This window comes from Callospermophilus lateralis, chromosome 8, assembly GCF_048772815.1.
Source record: "Callospermophilus lateralis isolate mCalLat2 chromosome 8, mCalLat2.hap1, whole genome shotgun sequence".
Lineage (NCBI taxonomy): Eukaryota > Metazoa > Chordata > Mammalia > Rodentia > Sciuridae > Callospermophilus > Callospermophilus lateralis.
Genome location: NC_135312.1, coordinates 139,571,441 through 139,588,014, shown reverse-complemented (window position 1 = coordinate 139,588,014; position 16,574 = coordinate 139,571,441).

Below are 16,574 nucleotides of genomic sequence, written 5' to 3'. Positions count from 1 at the left end.
GAGCTCACGTCCCCGATCCAGCAGAGCAAGCCTGTCCACACTGGAAGGAAGGGCCACTGGCCACTCCACTCCTGCTGGGGACACAGGCAGGACCCTGGGGCTGGGCAGCCCTGCAAAGCCCTTCCTGCAGAGGTCTCCTGACCCTGAGGAAACGGCGTCCTCCACCCACGGCACTGCCGGTGATAGGCAGGCTCCATTTCCCCAAAATGCTTCTAGGAAACTCCATAGACGTAGTGAATGTAGTTAATAAAGAATTTAGTACATAAAGACAAAGGTTTGTGAAGAGTAAGTCGGATGTTTCAGTTGGAACCAACACCTTCCCACGGTTGTGCCGGGCTCATCTTGTACCTCTGCAGGGCCTTGGATGTAATTAGAAACCAGTGCACCTCAAAGCTTCTGGAGGCCCATAATCTTCAAAGACAAAACTCCTATTATTCAGATATTTGCATTTTGAAATAAACTTAATAACTTATTTGGAGATCTAGAAATAAAAGATATGTTTTGTGTCATCACACAAAACCCTGAAAAGCTGTGGGGTTCAGGCAGAGACCCTCGGAGGCGCACTCAGGCAGCCAGGCACCCAGGCACCCAGGCACCCGGGCACCCAGGCAGCCACAGCAATCACAGCAGCCACAGCACCCAGGCAGCCACAGCAGCCACAGCAGTCACAGCACCCAGGCACCCAGGCAGCCACAGCAGCCACAGCACCCAGGCACCCAGGCAGCCACAGCAGTCACAGCAGCCACAGCACCCAGGCAGCCACAGCAGCCACAGCAGTCACAGCACCCAGGCACCCAGGCAGCCACAGCAGCCACAGCACCCAGGCACCCAGGCAGCCACAGCAGCCACAGCACCCAGGCACCCAGGCAGCCACAGCAGCCACAGCACCCAGGCACCCAGGCAGCCACAGCAGTCACAGCAGCCACAGCACCCAGGCAGCCACAGCAGCCACAGCACCAGGCACCCAGGCAGCCACAGCAGCCACAGCACCCAGGCACCCAGGCACCAGGCAGCCACAGCAGCCACAGCACCAGGCACCCAGGCAGCCACAGCAGCCACAGCACCCAGGCACCCAGGCACCAGGCAGCTCTGCCCCTTCTCCTCACACTCTTGAGCAGGTGCTCATGACCCAGGCACTCAGCTCCCTCCCATGGACACTGTGGCCTGACACCAAGAGACCCTGAACACACAGGACAAGCCTGTCCCTTCTCTTGGTTGCCAGCAGTGACAGTCACAAGTGACTAAGAAGGAAAAGAGAGAAGCAGCCACAAATCAGAAGAGTCCCCTTAGCGTAGTAAGGACCCTGGGCATGGGTGTCTGTTCTGGAAGGTAGCTGCTGCAGTTGGTGGGGTGACACCAACAGAAGGCAGAGCGTGCCGGTCTGCACTGAGGCCCGGGTCTGGGCAGGAGTCCAGGTCACAATGCCATTTTTATTTTTGATTTTTTTAGTAGCCAATGGATCTTTATTTTATTTATTTATTTTTATGTGGTGCTGAGGATTGAACCCAGTGCCTCACACATGCTGGGCAAGTGCTCTCCGGCTGAGCCCCCACCCCAGCCCCGGGTGGCAATGCCTTTTAAAGAGCAGGACCCTGCCGCCTGCTCGCTGAGATCAAGACCCCGCCCAGTGCAGCAGTGGCTCTGTTCAGGAAGCAGGCCTGAGCCATCAGGATCCTGGTTGGTTACTGGAAATCAGGGGCCTTCGGGCAGGTCTCTGCTCTACACTATAAAATCAAGAGATGTATTTTAATGAGCCTCCAAAGAGGGGACAGTGTGAGGGTTAAGGATGCAGAGCCTCTGCCACTGCTGGCTTCACACCCTGCTCTGCTTATGGGGGGCAGGTGGGAGCAGAGCTGCTTCACCTCCGAGTCCCAGGCTTCTCTTCCGTAGAGCAGAGACGTCGACTCTGACCCAGCCCAGCTGTGGGGGTCAAGCAAGGGCAGTGTGTGTGTGACAAACAGACGTGGCTGCACGAAGGGCAGTTAGAGCAGAAGCAGTTTTGCATCATTAACACTTGGTTCTCATCAGCCAGGGCAATTTAACCCATGCAATAGAGCAGACTGGAATGAGTACATTTGCTTAATTTTCAGCTACTAAGTGCCTCTAGCAAGGTCTTCTGTGGGAAGGAGAGCTGTCCACATTCCTCAACATCTCACGCCACGTCAGCGGCACCACAGAGCTTTGCTTCTCCTAGGGAATCCAGGTGAATTTCACATCCACCCCGATAGCTCACCTCTGTGTTTACTGTCAGATGCAAGACCATGCCTCAAAATCATCAGCTATGCCGACATAGGTTCAGTATGTAGATTTTACAATTCAACAAACCAAATAAAGGGGAAGTATTGAAACGAAATAAGTGGAGACATTTGAACATTAGATATTAAAAAGATCACTGTTATAGCAAATAATACCCTGAGCAACACAGGAATAGGAAATTGGGGTAAAAAAGAGAGGGACTACCCTTCCCCCTTTCACCCAGCAGTGAGTGAAGGGTCAGGTAAAGGCAGAGCATTTTGAGCATTAGGTACAAGTAAAATGAGGGCTCTTGTGATGGCCTCTGTGAGCCATGGTAGCCCTTCACAATCCCTGACCATGACTGGACAAATAAGGTGACTTGGTAGAGAAAACGAATAACACACACCCATGGGAAATAACACACTTCCAGTCATGGGAAGACACGCAAGAGGAACACAGGCAAGGGAGGCTACAGACTTGCTGTGGGCCTGGAGAGAGCCTGCTGTGGGGCAGTGTGGGCCTGCTGTGGGGCAGCTGTGGGCCAGTGTGGGCCTGGTGAGGACCTGCTGTGGGACCTGCTGTGGGTCTGGTGGTGTCCTGCTGTGGGCCTGGTGAACGCTGGGTGAGGGCCTGGTGAGGGTCTGCTGGGGGTGGCTAGTGAGGGCCTGGTGAGGGCCTGCTGTGGGTCTGGTAAGGGCCTGCTGTGGGCCTGGTGGGGGCTTGCTTTGGAACTGTGACAGACTGCTGTGGGCCTGCTGTGGACCTGCTGTGGGCCTGCTGTGGGCCTGCTGTGGGCCTGGAGAGAGCCTTCTGTGGGCCAGTGTGGGCCTGCTGTGGGGCAGCTGTGGGCCAGTGTGGGCCTGGTGAGGGCCTGCTGTGGGGCAGCTGTGGGCCAGTGTGGGCCTGGTGAGGGCCTGCTGTGGGACCTGCTGTGGGCCTGCTGTGGGTCTGGTAAGGGCCTGCTGTGGGCCTGGTGGGGGCCTGCTTTGGAACTGTGACAGACTGCTGTGGGCCTGGTGGGGGCCTGCTCTGGGCCTGCTGAGTGCCTCATGTGGGGCAGCCGTGGGCCTGGTGAGGGCCTGGTAGGAGCCTGATGAGGGACAGTGAAGGCCTGCTGTAAGCCTGGTGGGGGTCTGGCGGGGGCCTAGTAGGAGTCAGCTGTGGACCTGGTAAGGGTCTGGTGGGTGCCAGCTGTGGGCCTGGAAGGGTCTGGTGAGGGTCTGGTGAGGGTCTATTGAGGGCTTGTTGACTGCCAGGTATGGGCTTGGTGAGGGCTTAGTGGTATCATGATGTGGGCCTGGTCAGGGCCTGGTGAGGGAATGCTGGGGTCCTGCTGTGGAACTGGTGAGGGTCCAGTGAGAGCCGGTGAGGGCCTGGTGGGGTGCTGCTATGGGGTGGTGAATGCCTGTAGAGGGCCTGCTATGGGTCTGGTGAAGGCCTGGTAGGAGCCTGCTTTGGGCCTAGTGAGGGCCTTCTGTGGGCCTGGAGATGGCCTGTTGGGGGCCTGTGAGGGTCTGCTCTGGTCCTGGTGGGTGCCGCAGTCTGGCTGGGCACAATTCAGGAGCCACTTGTCAAAAGAAACAAACTTTATTTTTAGAACCACACACGCCAAACAAAACCGCTCCTCAGAAAAAACCCTCAGAGCCCAACAGCCACCACCGGCTTCCCATAAGCCACTCTCCCAACCACCACCAATGACACCATCAACATAAATACCCCAACACTACCACAAGTCGCTGCACCAACAGATAGTCACAATGCATACAAGTGAGTTCACAATGCACACAAGGGAGTTCACAATGCATACAAGTGACACATAGTCCAGGCAAGTTCTGCAAGCAGTTCAGTGATGGCTTTTGCAGAAGCTGTAGATTGGTTTTATCTTTGTCTTCACCGGCACTGGGATGAAGATAGGAATTCTGGCAATAATGGCTAAAGAAAAATTATGTAACATTCCAGAAGGCACTAAAAGAAAACAATTTTCTTAACAATTTACATTGTCTTGAAGAGAATTATTAAATATAATGAAAAGTAAAGGTGAAAGTAAACAAACAGATCTGTTAACCTCCTTTTTTGTTCACATATTAAAACAATCTTCAACAGGTGTTTACCTAATTTAGATTAAACCATTTAATCACGTGAATAAAAAAAAATATTTGGATCCATTTTTTCATGAGCGCTCATCATATATGATATATGGACATACGTACATTCAAACATATAACACAAAACACAAGTGTGCACACATAATATAATACATACAACACATAACAATAGTAAAGGCCTTATAACTTTTTACAGGTGAAATCTCCATTGCAATGTTTAAAAACTCTATAGTCAAAAAAAATAGAACTGATCAACAAAGCATTAACCTAGGTCTGTATGAGCTCAAAAAACAAAATAGAACTTCATGATATGGGAAAGGGCAATGATAAAATAGATATTGAAAAAAGCATTCTGGTTCTGTCGCAGATGTAAGAATAACCAAACTGGAGTTCTGGATATCAGCTGCTATGGGTTTGAGCCAAATCATCTTCTTTTTGGTCTGTAGAAATCACTTTAGTTAATCTCTCTGGAATCCAGATCAGCTGCTGTTCTCCCTGTGGAAACACACAAACAGACCCCCGACTCCAGGCAATCACTGGGTCAGGACCTTAGTTAATCTCTCTGGAATCCAAATCGGCTGCTGTTCTCCCTGTGGAAACACACAAACAGACCCCCGCCTCCAGACAATTACTGGGTCAGGACCTTTCCATTGTCCTGTTAGAATATCCTTCCAAAGTACCTTGGGCTTATGTACATTTTTTGGACACATATGCCTTTCAGCAGCACTAAGTCCTGATGAATCCAAATTTAAAAAGTTTAGAGTAAAAAGGGTTATTTTAAGTTTATCTTTGGGGAATATATACCCCTTCCCAATTCCTTCTTTTTGCTTTAATAAGTACATTTTAATAGTTTGATGAGCTCTTTCAACTATGCCTTGTCCCTGTGGATTGTATGGGATTCCTGTTATGTGAGTAATGCCAAATGATGAGCAAAATTGTTTAAAGGAGGTAGAAGTATAACCAGGGATATTATCTGTTTTTAACTGTTTTGGAACGCCCACAGTGGCAAAATTTTGTAAGTAATGAGCTATAACATCTTTAGTTTTTTCTCCAGCATGAAGGGAGCCCATCAAAAATCCAGAAGAAGTATCAACTGTAACATGCAAATATTTCAATTTTCCAAATTCTGGCAAGTGTGTGACGTCCATCTGCCAAATATGGTTAGGTATCAATCCTCTAGGATTGACTCCAAGATTAACTTGTGGTAAAAAGGTCACACAATTTTGACATTGTTTTATTATTTGTCTAGCTTATTCCTTAGTTATTTTAAAACGCTTTTGTAAAGTATTAGCATTGACATGGAACTTTTTATGAAAATTTATAGCTTCTTCTAGTGTAGAGAAAATATGTATGTCATGTGTAGTTTTATCTGCTAAATCATTGCCCAAACTAAGGGCTCCAGGCAATCCTGTATGTGCCCTGATATGTCCTATAAAGAATGGATCTTTTCTGTCCCAGATTAGACTTTGTATAGTGGAAAACAAAGAGAAAACAGTAGAGGAAGGGTAAATCCTACCAGCATCTTCAAGGGATACTATAGCATTAACTATATACTGACTATCAGAAAATAAATTAAATACAGAATCTTTAAACATCACAAAAGCCTGTAATACTGCCTTAAGCTCTACCTTTTGAGCTGATTGTTTGGGTACTAAAAATGTAAAAGCTTGATCAGGTGTAACTATTGCTGCTGTACCATTATTTGATCCATCAGTGAATATATTTGGAGCATTCCCGATAGGTGTTTTTCTTGTCATTTTTGGAAAAATTACAGGATGCGATGACCAAAAAGACAATAAAGGATTAGATGGTAAGTGATTATCAAATGAAACATTAGATTTGCACATGATTATTGCCCAAGTATTTAACTCATTAGCTAACTCATCAATTTGATTCATAGTATATGGAGTAATAATTTTATTGGGAGAAATTCCAAACACTCCCTTTGCTGCTTTTATTCCTTTGAGTATTAATTGTCCTACAGCCTCAGGATACCTAGTAAGAATAGTGTTAGGAGAATAAGATAAATGTATCCATAATAATGGGCCTTCTTGCCAAAATACTCCTGTAGGATTATTTTTTGTTGGTAGTACAATAAATAATAAAGGCAAACTTATATCAATTCTACCCAAATGCATATTTCCATATATGTTTCAATGATTTTTAATGCCTTTCTTGCTTCAGGAGTTAACATTTGGGGTGAATTTGGATCTGATGGACCTTTTAGGATATCAAATAAAGGTCCCAACTCTCCTGTTGGTATGCCTAGATAAGGCCTTATCCAATTTATGTCTCCTAATAACTTTTGAAAGTTGTTAAGTGATTTGAGTTGATCTACTTGTATTTGAATTTTTGGTGGATGGACCATGATCGAGGATAATAAAACTCCTAAATAATTAATTGGAAAATTTAATTGTACTTTACCTATTGCTATCTCTAGATTATAATTTTTTAATAAGTTTGTAAGTGTGGCATAACATTCTAGCAATGTGTTTTTATCTTTGTTTGCTAATAGTACATCGTCCATATAGTGAAATATTTGTAGTTCAGGATTTTGATTTCTAAGTGGCTGGATTGCTTTGTTAACATAAATTTGACACATAGTTGGGCTGTTAGCCATCCCTTGAGGGAGTACTTTCCATTCATATCTCTGATAAGGACCTTCATGATTCAACGCAGGGACAGTAAATGCAAAACGTGGACTATTCTCAGGATGAATTCGAATTGAAAAAAAAAATCTTTGATATCTATAACTAAAACATACCAGGTTTTTGGCAAAGCAGACAATTGGGGAATCCCCAGTTGAGCAGGTCCCATAATAACCATCTCATTATTAATGGCTCTTAAATCTTGCAATAATCTCCATTTATCAGATTTCTTTTTGATGACAAAAATGGGAGTATTATGGGGAGATACGGAAGGTTGTATATGTCCCTCCGCTAATTGTTGTTTGACCAGGTCATGGGCTGCTTGTATCTTTTCTTTAGTCAGGGGCCACTGAGGAACCCATACTGGTCTTTCTGATTTCCAAGTAATTTTTATTGTCTCAGTGACCCCTCCTGAAAACCCAATCCATATCTATCTATTTCTTGATCTATTTGTATTGGTGCCACTATACTTTGTCCTTTTTCTCCTAATCCTTTTCCTTTCCTAAAACCTTGTCTACCCCTAATAGTGGGCACATTTGAATTGATGTTATTTGTTAATGTTAGTCCTAATTGATCTAGGACATCTTGTCCCCATAAATTTACGGGAAGATGATCCAATACATATGGCTGTATAGTTCCTTCACATCCTTCAGGATCTTTCCAATCTAATACCATTGCACTTCTATGGGGATTAGTCGCCACTCCTAGGCCTCGAAGCGTTTGAGTGGCCTGTTGTAATGACCAATGTTTTGGCCATTCTTGATGAGAGATAATGCTAAGGTCTTCACCTGTATCCAGTAGCCATTAAATTCATGTCCTTGAATATTTAGTTTTAGCATTGGGCGAGAATCTAAATTTAAAGACAGCATAGCCCAATCTACACCTATGGAGCCTAATCCCCTGGAATCTCTTTCTACAATACGACTGGAAAATTTATCATGTAGGCTGGGTATTATTAGTAACTGTGCTATTCTATCTCCTGGTGAAATTACTGATATACCCCTTGGAGAACTAGCTATAATTTTTATTTCACCTTCATAATTGGGATCAATTACCCCAGGACTTATCATGAGTCCTTTTAGAGTAGAAGAACTGCATCCTAATAATAAGCCTACTGTTCCTTGGGGAAGAGGTCCTTTTACTCCTGTGGGAATGATTTGAACTCCCATCTCTGGAGTTAGTACTGCTCTGGCGGAGGTGCAGATGTCCAACCCTGCGCTCCCTCTGGTTTGTCTGATGAGGCATCTAATGGACAATGTGTCCTGGGCACTATGCTGATGGGGTTGCTGGGTTCCTCCAATGCCCCGTATATTTGTGGTCGTGGGCCCCGGAGCATTGGGCCCCCCTGTCCATTGGGCCCAATGTCTTTCTCCACGATATCATGGGTAAACACCTGTCCTTGTCTTTGTCTATTTTTTGAGTACCCTCTACAGTAGTCTGAGAATGGCATTCATTAACCCAATGTCTTCCTCTATAGCATCGCAGGCAAATACCCGGTATTCTACTCCTTTGATACCTAGTTTTGTTAAACCCTCCTCCTATGGGGCAACTCCTTTTAAAATGTCCTGTTTGTCCACAATTGTAGCATGTTTTTGGCCTGGCACCTAAAGCCTGTTGTACTGCAGCTGCCAAGACTTGCCCTTGTTCATTAATGTCTCTGCATAATTTAATATATGTGTTTAAATCTCCATGTTTCCATGGTCTAATGGCCTCCCTGCACCATCTATTTGCTTGTTCATAGGCTAGTTGTTTTATTAATGGTATCTCTTGTTCTCCATCCCCAAAGATTCTAGTAGTTGTTTGTATAAGCCTATCTACAAATTCAGCGTGAGGTTCATTAGTTCCTTGTATTACCTTAGATAATTGACCTTGTAAACCTCCATGCCCCTGTAAAGTTTTCCATGCCCTAACCACAGCTGAAGCGATTGTGAGTATATAGCAGGATCATATCTAATTTGTTGCAGCTGTCCCTCATAAGGTCCCTCTCCTAACAACATATCTAGATTTCTCTGAGGATGACCGGCTGCTGCATTTCGCCTAGCCGTCTCCGTGCAAAATTTCTGATTGGCAACCTTCCATAACAGGTATTGTCCTCCATTTAGCACAGCTTTACACATACTAGCCCAATCTGCTGGCGTCATGTTCAAGTTGGTAATGGATTCCACCATACTTACAGTGAAGGTGCTTGAGGACCATAGGTTGTTACAGCCTCTTTTAGCTGCTTCCCTGTTTTGAAAACTAAAGAATGGTGAATTCGCTGCCCTCCTGCCTGCTCAAGTACAGGGCATGCTAATCTTTGAGGTCCTGTCTCAGGATCCCATCCATCAACCATGGGGGTTGAGGGCCACTCAGCATATGTGGTCTCCATATACATAGGTGGGGCTGTTGGTTGGACACCCATGCCCTCTAGTGATGGAAAGGTGTTAGGAGCAACCTCACATTGTAACTTCTCCCCTGATAGCCCTTCCTCCTCTAAACATTTTTCCCTTGTCTGAGTAACTCGGGAGACTTCCTCTTTTACTTGATATTGGATGTCTTCTCCTAGACTAAGCAAACAAGATTGTACCAATGTCCACAATGATAATGTGCCAACTGGCAGAGTCCCTGGGCTTTCCTTTTCTATCCTTTTTAAATCTTCACCATGTTGGTTCCATTGTGATATATTTAACAACCCCTCTTTAATGAACCATGGGCTACACCTTTGTATCATCTTAACGTATGCCCTAACTGTTCTTGATTTTACTGAGATGCCTCCTTCCTCTAGCAATTTACTTAACACCCTTTTGATTTGGTTTTTACTAATTTTTAATTCCATATATCTGCTATAAAGATAGCGCAACCCAACAAGATAACACAAAACAAAACCGAAACAAAAACAGAATAAAAATTCATTGTATCAGTTTTTCTATTTTCTTGACATGTGTATCCGTGTTCTATCTCTATCTCTTCCTCAGGGCCGAACAACTTTTCTAGCATCCTATTTATTTCTAGGGGCAGGCAGCTTGAAACAGAAACATAACAAATCAAAACAAGAACACATTGTTTTTTGAAATGGTCACCCATTCTCTCACCCTGCCCTCAGGGGCGAGCAGTTTCACTTACCCCCAAGCTTCAGGCGTTCCCCATACGGGCCACCAAATGCCACAGTCTGGCTGGGCACAAATAACCAGGAGGTCACGAGCCACTTGTAGTTCAAACAGGAACTCCTTTATTGCCAGAACCCAACGGGAACTCTACCGGAACTCAACGGGAATTCCACAAGAACTCAACAAACTCTGCAAGAACCAAAAGTAGCAGGCACCCGAGGTAGCAGGAGCTGCCTTATTGCCAGACAGCAGAGGTTTACATACACAACTGAATACACAGCTTGTTTCAATTTAGCATCATCCAGTTACAGCAATCAGTCATTATCTTAATAATTATACACAGCTTAACTTAATTATCATCATCTTAATGGCTCCCTAGCATTACTTCTCAACCACTCCTTCTAGCAAAATGCCAGGGGCCATCCTGACTTGGTTGTGGCTCTCAACATGGGATCTTGGCTTCTGCTGGGTTTTAGAGGTCTGCGTCTATGGGAAAAGAGATCAGGCTCTGCTTCTTCAAGCTGTTCAGTAGCAGGGAGCAGACAGTGCAATGCAGCAGGGCAGAACGGCAGGCTGCCAAGGGACCTCCGCCATCTACAACCTGCCCTCAGGAGCTCACCTGTACCCAGTAGCCCCAGGGCCCTGGCTGGGTCAGACCTCAGAACCAGCTGCCTGGAACAGCGTTCCTGGCTCCAAATCAGGCACTCTGAACAAAGTTCTTGAGATCGTCCTCATTTGGAAATACACACTCCTTTGAGGCCTTGGTTCGGAGCAGCTCTCTGTAAAACTCGCTCTCTTCTCTCTGGGGTATGATCTGCTCTGTCAGTGAACAAGCAGCAAGCCGTGGGTCACTGCTGGAATCAGGGCTTCAGAGATAGGACTCCACTGCGTCTTCTGGCCCGTCAGGGTCTGCTCACACAGAGCCCCCCTGGGGGTGGAGCCGCAGCCTGCTGGGGACTAAGTGACTGGCAGGTGCTCAGGAGGCTAGACGATGCTGGGAACCAAGGAGACCCATGCCCTGGACATCTGTGCAATGCAGCTTAGGAAGACAGGATGGGCCATCCACTGCCCTGCAGAGTGCAGAAAGGCCAGGCCCAAGGGCCGGCTAACTTCAAGGGGCCAGGAGGCCACTCAGCAGAGGAGCCAGCATGGCTCGTGGTAGTGATGCCACTCAGAGCCAGGTGACAGCTGCTGTGGCCATTCTAAGTCCACTGAGGCACTGGCACTGACAGGCTGAGAAGCGACAGTCCTCCACAGCCTGAGCCTCTCCTCATGGAACACAACAACTTGAGAAAACAAGAAAACTCCATCCACGGTTCTCTAAATTCCTAGATGAAACGCTTAGACTCCCACAGGGAGGCGAAGAGGCGGCTAGGAGTTCAGCAGGAGACTCGGGAAGTAAGACGTCACGAGCCAGTAGGGCTCCCAGGAGTGTCCCCATGGCTGCCGCAGCCCGGCTGGCTGGGCAAAATAGCCGGGGGGTGAGTGACGAGCAACTTGTGAAGATTGATGCAGTGGGAGCCATTTAAGAGCCTGCAAGACCGTGCCTCCGGGTTTGGGCTCTCGGCAGTGGCGTCCCGCTCCCCCGGGAGGGGAAGAGCTGGCTGCTGCTGCCCCTGCCGCCTGGAAAGTCTGTACCACAACCGGCTTGCGTACACAGCAGCCACCGCGCCAAGCCGCTTCACAAATCCTCTGGTTACGAAAAGTATTCAGTAATAGCCTTTTGCTGCAACTTTTTTCCTGATAATCCTTCCTCCTCTGAACTTTTTTCTTCTTTCTGACTAGAGTTCCTGGGCTTCTATCAACGAATGCCCTAACTGCTCTTGGTTCCACTGGGGTGCCTCCTTCCCTTATCAATTTACTTCTCACCCCTTCCATATTTTCGTCACAAAGACAATACAATACAGCAAGACAAAACAAGACACAAACATACTGCATCAATCCTCTCCATTTTCTCCAAATGGCCATATTTCCTCTTGCCCTATCTGGGCATGAGCAGATTTGCTCCCGTCCTATCTATTCAAGGACGGGCAGCTTTTCCTCGTCACTTACCCCCAAGTGTCCCGGGGCTCCCTGTACGGGCCACCATCTGCCGCAGTCTGGCTGCAGCAAACTAACCGGGGGGTGACGAGCAACTTGTGAAGATTGATACAGCTGGAGTGGGAGCCATTTATTGTAGGACAGGAGGGGTATATATGCATAAATAATTACACACAGCTTATCTTAATTAACATAAATTAGATATAGCAGTCAACCAATAAGGAATCATCATCTTAATGATTACATGGAGCTTAACTTAATTAACATAATCTAGACACAGCAGTCAGTCATTAAGGAATCTATCATCTTAACGGCTTGCTGGCGTTACTTCTCAAACCACTCCTCTTGGCAAAGTGCCAGGCGCCATCTTGACTTGTTTACAGACCCAACACGTGGCAATCAGCCTCTGGTGACCACTGGACACAGGGTGGTGCTCAGGGTCTCTCCAGTGACCTCCCAGCACTGGGGTGGTGTCCAGGCAGGCCCAAGCCCTCAGGAAGTGCTCACTCACAGAGCCCTCCCAGTGGTGGACAACAGGCAGGCTGCCTGGGTGGTGAGACTGCAGGGCACATTTTAGGCTGTTATGGGGACGGGGTCTTCTCTGGCTAAGACGCTGGACCTGGGGCACTTTGAGCAAGGAGTTGAACTACCTGGTTTAACTTTGCTGAAGGTCCTGGGTACCTTGTGAGAAGAGATGAAGGGGGAGTCGGCCAGTCTCCTGGTGACCATGATAGTCTGGCCAGGAGAGGTGGTCAGGTGTAACAGCGCAGCAAGGGACAGGTCGGTCATGAAGCACCACCAGTCCAGTTTGTCCAGGCACGTCAGAGGAAGCAGAGGGCCGAGGTGACTGGGTGCGCAGGAAGAGCAGGGGTCCCGAGCCCCCACGCTAGAGCTCGGGCTGCGGAGGAGCCTGCAGGAAGGGTCCTCCTGCTCTGAGGCTTAAGTCCGCACTTGATCAAGTGCTGAGAACCTCAAGTGTCCATGTCCACCTCAAGTGTTCATGTCCACCTCAAGTGTTGATGTCCACCTCAAGTGTCCATGTCCACCTCAAGTGTCCATGTCCACCTCAAGTGTTCATGTCATGTCCACCTCAAGTGTCCATGTCCACCTCAAGTGTTCATGTCATGTCCACCTCAAGTGTTCATGTCCACCTCAAGTGTTCATGTCCACCTCGAGTGTTCATGTCATGTCCACCTCAAGTGTTCATGTCCACCTCGAGTGTCCATGTCCACCTCAAGTGTCCATGTCCACCTCAAGTGTCCATGTCCACCTCGAGTGTTCATGTCCACCTCGAGTGTTCATGTCCACCTCGAGTGTTCATGTCATGTCCACCTCAAGTGTCCATGTCCACCTCAAGTGTCCATGTCCACCTCAAGTGTCCATGTCCACCTCGAGTGTTCATGTCCACCTCGAGTGTTCATGCCCACCTCGAGTGTTCATGTCATGTCCACCTCAAGTGTTCATGTCCACCTCAAGTGTTCATGTCCACCTCGAGTGTTCATGTCATGTCCACCTCAAGTGTCCATGTCCACCTCAAGTGTTCATGTCCACCTCAAGTGTCCATGTCCACCTCAAGTGTCCATGTCCACCTCAAGTGTTCATGTCCACCTCAAGTGTCCATGTCCACCTCAAGTGTTCATGTCCACCTCAAGTGTTCATGTCCACCTCAAGTGTTCATGTAATGTCCACCTCAAGTGTTCATGTCATGTCCACCTCAAGTGTCCATGTCCACCTCAAATGTTCATGTCCACCTCAAGTGTCCATGTCCACCTCAAGTGTTCATGTCATGTCCACCTCAAGTGTTCATGTCCACCTCAAGTGTCCATGTCCACCTCGAGTGTTCATGTCCACCTCAAGTGTTCATGTCCACCTCAAGTGTCCATGTCCACCTCAAGTGTTCATGTCCACCTCAAGTGTTCATGTCCACCTCAAGTGTTCATGTCATGTCCACCTCAAGTGTCCATGTCCACCTCAAGTGTTCATGTCCACCTCAAGTGTCCATGTCCACCTCGAGTGTTCATGTCATGTCCACCTCAAGTGTCCATGTCCACCTCAAGTGTTCATGTCCACCTCAAGTGTCCATGTCCACCTCAAGTGTTCATGTCATGTCCACCTCAAGTGTCCATGTCCACCTCGAGTGTTCATGTCATGTCCACCTCAAGTGTCCATGTCCACCTCAAGTGTTCATGTCCACCTCAAGTGTCCATGTCCACCTCGAGTGTTCATGTCATGTCCACCTCAAGTGTCCATGTCCACCTCAAGTGTCCATGTCCACCTCAAGTGTTCATGTCATGTCCACCTCAAGTGTTCATGTCATGTCCACCTCAAGTGTCCATGTCCACCTCAAGTGTCCATGTCCACCTCAAGTGTTCATGTCATGTCCACCTCAAGTGTTCATGTCATGTCCACCTCAAGTGTCCATGTCCACCTCAAGTGTTCATGTCCACCTCAAGTGTCCATGTCCACCTCAAGTGTCCATGTCCACCTCAAGTGTTCATGTCATGTCCACCTCAAGTGTTCATGTCATGTCCACCTCAAGTGTTCATGTCCACCTCGAGTGTTCATGTCCACCTCAAGTGTTCATGTCATGTCCACCTCAAGTGTCCATGTCCACCTCGAGTGTTCATGTCATGTCCACCTCAAGTGTCCATGTCCACCTCAAGTGTCCATGTCCACCTCAAGTGTTCATGTCCACCTCAAGTGTCCATGTCCACCTCAAGTGTCCATGTCCACCTCAAGTGTTCATGTCCACCTCAAGTGTCCATGTCCACCTCGAGTGTTCATGTCATGTCCACCTCAAGTGTTCATGTCCACCTCGAGTGTTCATGTCCACCTCAAGTGTCCATGTCCACCTCAAGTGTTCATGTCATGTCCACCTCAAGTGTCCATGTCCACCTCAAGTGTTCATGTCATGTCCACCTCAAGTGTTCATGTCCACCTCAAGTGTTCATGTCCACCTCAAGTGTTCATGTCCACCTCGAGTGTTCATGTCATGTCCACCTCAAGTGTTCATGTCCACCTCAAGTGTTCATGTCCACCTCAAGTGTTCATGTCCACCTCGAGTGTTCATGTCATGTCCACCTCAAGTGTTCATGTCCACCTCAAGTGTCCATGTCCACCTCGAGTGTTCATGTCATGTCCACCTCAAGTGTTCATGTCCACCTCGAGTGTTCATGTCCACCTCAAGTGTCCATGTCCACCTCAAGTGTTCATGTCATGTCCACCTCAAGTGTCCATGTCCACCTCAAGTGTTCATGTCATGTCCACCTCAAGTGTCCATGTCCACCTCAAGTGTTCATGTCATGTCCACCTCAAGTGTCCATGTCCACCTCAAGTGTTCATGTCATGTCCACCTCAAGTGTCCATGTCCACCTCAAGTGTTCATGTCCACCTCAAGTGTTCATGTCCACCTCAAGTGTTCATGTCATGTCCACCTCAAGTGTCCATGTCCACCTCAAGTGTCCATGTCCACCTCAAGTGTTCATGTCATGTCCACCTCAAGTGTTCATGTCCACCTCAAGTGTTCATGTCATGTCCACCTCAAGTGTTCATGTCCACCTCAAGTGTTCATGTCCACCTCAAGTGTCCATGTCCACCTCAAGTGTTCATGTCCACCTCAAGTGTTCATGTCCACCTCGAGTGTTCATGTCATGTCCACCTCAAGTGTTCATGTCCACCTCAAGTGTTCATGTCCACCTCAAGTGTTCATGTCATGTCCACCTCAAGTGTCCATGTCCACCTCAAGTGTTCATGTCCACCTCAAGTGTTCATGTCATGTCCACCTCAAGTGTTCATGTCCACCTCAAGTGTCCATGTCCACCTCAAGTGTCCATGTCCACCTCAAGTGTCCATGTCCACCTCAAGTGTTCATGTCCACCTCAAGTGTCCATGTCCACCTCAAGTGTCCATGTCCACCTCAAGTGTTCATGTCCACCTCAAGTGTCCATGTCCACCTCAAGTGTCCATGTCCACCTCAAGTGTTCATGTCCACCTCAAGTGTTCATGTCCACCTCAGACTTCTTCCCTGACATTCGAGGCCCCATACTCGGCTGGCTACTGCCCATCTCCGGGGGACGCTGCAGACCTCTCAGAATCAGTTGTCCACACCTGAGCACTTGACACTCCCTGAGCACCCAGTCCTCTCAGATCCCCAGAGCTCAGAGGAGGGCGCGGCACTCTCCCTCCACGGGCACCCTACCCACAGCAAACCCTCTGGTTCTGTGCCCAGTCGGACCACGCCTCGCCACCCACATGACTTCCCCAAGGACAAGCCCAGGGAACCTGCAAGGCCCTCCAGTGGCCTCTCTGCCTCTGACTTGCCCCGCAGGGTCCACCCTCCACTGAGCGGCCAGCGTGGCTTCTTGAGACAGTCACACCTTCCTTTCTCTGGACAAACCCTTTGACAGGTTCCTCTCAGGGATGGAGGACATCCAGAGCCCTGGTGACAGCTGAGGCCTCCT